We start from the raw sequence: 6000 nt of genomic DNA on the forward strand, positions 1-6000 counted from the left end.
AAGAAAAATAGGAACAGAAGAGAGCAAGACGACAGCTGGAAAGGAAAGATCAAGGAATAGGGACAGAGAAGGTTGTGTGTGTGTGTGGGGCGGGGGGGATAGGGGGTATACATGTGCGGGAGCCCATACAATCCATGACAGTATTACATTCATTTGAAAGGCAATAACTTCAAGTTCTGAGAACACATGTGAGGCTGCACCTTTCATGTAGTTGAGATGAGCTGCAATAGCCAGGAGTGCCGGACGAATAGACATTCAGCGAATCAAATTTAAGTATTGGGGGGTGGCTCTGAAGGCAGTTCAGGGAGAACATAAGGTTTCAAAAAGGTTTGTGCGGTCCTGTCTAGCAAGGGTAAGTTCCTCCATAAGATATAAGTAGTCCACTTTATGCAGCCATTCTGTCATTGATGGTATTTCAGGGTAGTTCCAGTGTTTTGGGATGAGTAACTTTGCTGCATTTAGTAAGTGTGGCATCAGGGATTTCTTGTATGTTCCAGGTGGCATGTCTGACAGGTGTAGTACACAAGTCCACGGGTCATTAGGGGTTGGTTGACCGGCTATATAATTAATGAGATGAGTGACTTGATGCCAGAAGGGTTTGAGCTTTGGGCAGAACCACCAGATGTGACCATGGGTGCCTTTGTGCCTATTGCATGTAGACGGTCTGGTGTATAGTACCAGCGTGCAAGCAATTTGAATGAGGATTCCACTACATGAGTGCTGATGGAGGATGAATAGTGGAGACTGAGTATATGTTTGAGACCATGTGTTGGAGGGGAGGTGTGAGACAAAAGGACTTCTAGAGGGCATAGGTAATTGAGTATTCGTAAGGGCTTGGGGAGAGAAGAGATGAAATGATGCATTTGGCGATATCGCCAAAAGTCAAGAGGTCTAGTGCCAAACCTGTTTTGTAGTTGTTGTAGACTAAGCAGACCATTGTCCTGTAGGACCTCATGTAGTTTATGAGTTGTAGTTGCAGACCAAAAACGAAAACTAGCATCCGAGTGACCAGGAGGAAAGAATGGATGACCCAATAGGGGTAATAGTGGAGAGTTATAGGAGCCACTTAATTGAGGATAGAGTTTAGTCCAAATGTTTAGAATGGACCGAGTCAGAGGGGAGGTGGTACCCCGAAGCTCCCTGTATGCCGGTGGGATCCATCATATTGTTGATAAGGATTGAGCAGATAGGGAAGATTCTACATCAAACCACCATTTACCCTCCATCTGATAGGTACAGTCCAAAACTCTATTAATGGCAACAGCATAATAGTATAAAGTGAAGTCTGGAAGGGCCAGGCCTCCATCTCGATTGCTCCTAATAAAAATCTGGCGGTAGATCCTGGCCCTGGAACGATTCCAAAAACAAACATAATAATCACTTTACGCAGGGTCCTAAGGTATTAAGCTGTCAGGGGGATAGGGATTGTTTGCAGCATGTACAGTACCCTCGGCAGTATATTCATTTTGATGGCGTTGATCCTGCTCGTCAAAGTGAGGAAGGGTCGGTCATTAATCCACCTAGATATGGTAGGTCAAGTTTTATATTATTCAGTAGAGGAATATGGTTACAATACACGGGAGGGAGTGGTGGAGGTGTTGGCATTCAGAAGGAAAGGCAGTGAGGTTCAATAGCTCAGATTTATGGAGATTAATTTTAAAGTTAGATACTAGGCCGAATTGTTCGAATTCCTTAAGAAGGTTCGGGAAAGTTATTCTGGGCTGTCGAACGAAAAAGAGGATGTCATCGGCATAGGCCGCTATTTTATGTTCATAACCTTGCACTTCAATTCCCCTGATGTTCACGTTTTTTCTGATAGAGATGAGTAGAGGTTCCAGGGGTAGGGTGAATAGGAGAGGTGATAAGGGACATCCCTGACGGGTGCCGTTGTAGAGTTCAAAGGTGGGGGATAAAGTGCCGTTTACCTTAATTTGTGCAGTGGGGTGACAGTAGATGGACTTGACTGAGTGCAACATTCTAGGGCCTAGCTCAATGTGCTCAAGCGTGGTGGCCAAGTAGTCCCAGTCGACTCTGTGAAGCGCTTTTTCAGCGTCGGTGGAGAGGAGAATAGTCGATAGAGGCAAGGTTGAAGTGTGATGGATCAGCGTCAATGCCCATTGCGTGTTATCTCTGGCCTCCCTACACGGCATGAATCCAGCCTGGTCAGGTGATATAAGTTGGGGTAGCAATGGTGCCAATCGGTTGGCCAAGACCTTAGCATATCATTTAATGTCCACGTTTAGCAGAGATATGGACCTATAACTGCCACAAACAGACGGATCCTTATTGGCTTTAGGGAAGAATGAGATGTGGGCGTGTAATGTGGCTGGGGCTGGGGGAGCACCTGTGGGGAACGTGTTAATGTATTTTGCAGAGATGGGGAATGAGGAGAGGCTGGAAAGTTTTGTAATATTTGAGCGTGAACCCATCTGGCCCAGGGCTCTTACCTGTCGGAGAAGAGGCTATAGCCTCTCCTCAGAGAGTGTAAAATGTGGTTAAGGAACGGAATCTGGGTTTGGCTTGGACCATATACATTTGCCAGGGTATATACGTGCTGCCCCATCTACCCTCATAGGAACATGAATCTCCCGGCAGAGTCAGTTTTCATATCAAGGAGTTTAAATGTGAGACGTCTGTGGAATCCGATGGCTACACCACTGCGCTTACTGGATAGCGAGGTACTGTAGTACCAAGTAGGATATTGACGGGAGTTAGCAACATCTTAACGTAGTACATCCTGGCACAAATCAGAATGAGATAACTTTTCAGGGGTCTTCAGCACTCAGCCAGGTGTAAAGGCACACTAACAAGGGCTTGGCAGAAGAAACAAAGAAAAAGTAAAACAAACAGCGCCCGTTTAGGTATTGCGCCGAGCAGGGGGCGTTGAGGCGCCAACGGCCTTCCACGGTGGATCAGGCAGCAGAGTTAGGGTAGGCAGCATATCACCCCATCCAGGCAGCTGCGGGGAAGTGTTATGGAGAGTCTTACAAAAGCCCACCAGGTCTTCAGGGAAGCGTAGGACTGACGTCCTGCCTTGTCTTCGCAGGCAATCAGACAGGCCGGGAAGCCCCATCAATATTGGATGTTGTTGGCGCGGAGGAGGTCCAGCAACGCATGCAGAGCCCTGCGCCGGAGGAGAGTTTCCCTGGCCAAGTCAATAAAGATTTGTATGGGAGCTCCGTTGAAGTCTGTGTATGGGGTCTCCGAGCCCGGCCGATCGGTCGCTAGGTACTTTTTAATACCGGCGGACAGGGTGTTTAGAGGCTTCCTGGCGTGCAGTCTTCTTACCCATGATGCGGGCGAAGAGCAGAGGGTTCGCCTGATTATGGGATGTCGAAAAAGTGGGCAACAAGGTCGGAGCTCCAGCTAAGCATGTCTAGCCGCCGCCATGTCCTGGACACGCCCCTGTTCCATTTTGACTCTGATTTATCAGTTTCAATACATTTAAGTCCTTTTGTAAGTACCCATGAAAAAAAACCATAATGAATCTAAACCTGAGAACAAAAGTGTAATATATTGCAGCTTACCACTCCTTAGTTATGATGCTTGCATTGGTTTTCTTTATTCAGTTTTTTTTTACCTGGTAATCCCGCCAGTAACACACTTCTTGTTAAAGGTTACCAATGTTCACTCACTGTATTGTATCTATATAGGAGATGGGTTATCATTCAAGCAAATGTTTTAGGACAATAGAACACCTCCCCTCCCCTCAACATCATAACATAGGGGGTAAATGTTCTGTATTTCACAGAGAACTGGGAAGAATGTAACTGATAACTTCCTGTGCTTTCTGCCTCCGCTGCACTGTTATCAGCTTACAAGATTTCTAGAAGAATCATTAAGTGCACTTTTTGCACGTATCGAACAAATATAACAAAAATGCAATCAACTGTATATTTAATAGACCAAAAGGTAGCAAATAAGAGAAGTTCATTGCTAGGGTTTATATATAATATACTTTGAATCCCAGCTCCATGTAAAAATATCCTTGCAGTGAGGCTAACCCTGCACTGCAAGGGTTAACTGCTAGGTAATGTCTATGGAGGATGTGTAAAGGTTTTTTACTTACCTGATCCCGGTTCTCCTGGCATTCGGTGCTCACATCTTTCCCCTCCGCTCTGGCTCGTGGACTGTACCTCAGCATCCTCATGTATAATGCAGGGCTACGGACTCTGCATTAGACGTGAGGATATTAGCAGGCCTTCGACCACTTGAATAGAGGGGGGAAGAGGCTGCGTGAATCAGTCCTGGAGCCTGCAGGAGCAGAAATGAGGTATGTAAAATGATATACACAGCTGCCCTAGACATTAATGAGCAGTTAACCCTTGGTACGGGAGTAGCCCCGTTGCAGGAGTAGTTTTTTTGTGTGTTATTTTGAGAAGGGCTTTAAGCCTAACCTATAACCCGGAGGTAGATTTTGTCAGCTTTTGCATTGGACATCAAAGTAGACCCATCACTGCCTCAGAGGATAAACCAACTACTGCTTACTATATTACTAGCTGAATGTCCAGTATGTCACCTCATCATTAAAATAAAATCAGTAACAAGCATATAATTATGCCATTTGCTAGTCCTATCTGCAGAAGAATTCATGAATCACGGTTTATAGTGTGGAGTTAAAGGTAATTTACATAGTTGCTATATTACAGATCAACACCACGTGTTGTGTGAATATTTCAACTATTATGATGCTCTATAGACTGAAAGATAAAGATTGTGTCATGAAGTATAGGTATCGAATGAAGGTGCAATACCCTGCAGCTGTATATATTATTGCATGAACTGGTTGTAGAGAGAAGGGTTAAAGAGGAACTTCAACCCCCCCTTTGATTTTTAATTCCCACAGGAAATGTATGAATTTTGAAGTGACAATAAACTCAGGAGTTAAATCTTAAAAATGCATTCAAGTGCCTTAACTATTAACAAAACTGTATCTTATTTGTGTGTCACTCAGCTGTAGATCCTCAAATCATCTCTGAATTGGTGCAGACGCTGTCCTTCCTTCAGAGGGTGGCTACCTTTGTTCCTCATGGTCCCTGTGTGTGTTGTAAAGAAGCCACCGCTCCAAGCTCACTCCCAGGATGGACTACAATCTCATGTTTAGTTTACTAATTTGTATTGTGTTTGTAGCCCATCACAGGAGGGAGTTTGGAGTGCTGGTTACTTTACAAGACACGCAGGGACTATAGGGGACAAAAGTAGCAAACCTCCAGAGGGAAGGAGAGCATGAATTCAGATGATTTGAGGATCTACAGCCAAGTGATATACAAATAAGCTACATTGTATGTGTGTCCACATTTACACTTTCACTTTTTTTGTGAGTAGGGGTATTATGTACCCCTTTCTCATTAATGTGGGGGGGTATTTGTGGGTCCCCTTTTTTCTTAAGGAGGGCTTCCAAGTTCCGATTAGCGCCCTGCCCTCAGACCCCCACAACCACCGGACCAGGGTTGTGGAGAAGAGCCCTCATCAACATGGGGACAAGACGCTTTGCCAGGGGGGTCCCACCTGGCTATGTTGAGGGCATGTGGCCTGGTATGGTTCAGGATAGGAGGGGCTGTATTTGTGTATCACTCATCTGCAGATCTTCAAATCATCTCTGAATTCATGCTGACACTGTCCTTCCTTCTTAAGGGTGTCTACTTTTGTTCTCCATGGTCCCTGTGTGTGTTGTAGAGTAGCCACCACTCCAAGCTCACTTCCAGGATGGACTACAATCTCATGTTTAGTTTACTAATTTGTATTGAGATTGTAGACCAACACTGGAGTGATTTGGCTGTAGATCCTCAAATCACCTCTGAATTAATGCAGACACTGTCCTTTCTTCTAGCGCGTGACTTTTGCCACCACTTAATGCTCACTTCAGTTATGGACAACAATCTCAATACAAATTAGTAAACTAAACATGAGATTGAGTGAGTTTGGAGTAGTGACTACTTTACAATACACACAGGGACCATGGGGAACAAAAATAGCCTCCCCCTCCAGAAGGAAGGAAAG

This window comes from Nanorana parkeri, unplaced genomic scaffold (genome assembly GCF_000935625.1).
Source record: "Nanorana parkeri isolate BGI_ZX_2015 unplaced genomic scaffold, ASM93562v1 scaffold144, whole genome shotgun sequence".
NCBI lineage: Eukaryota > Metazoa > Chordata > Amphibia > Anura > Dicroglossidae > Nanorana > Nanorana parkeri.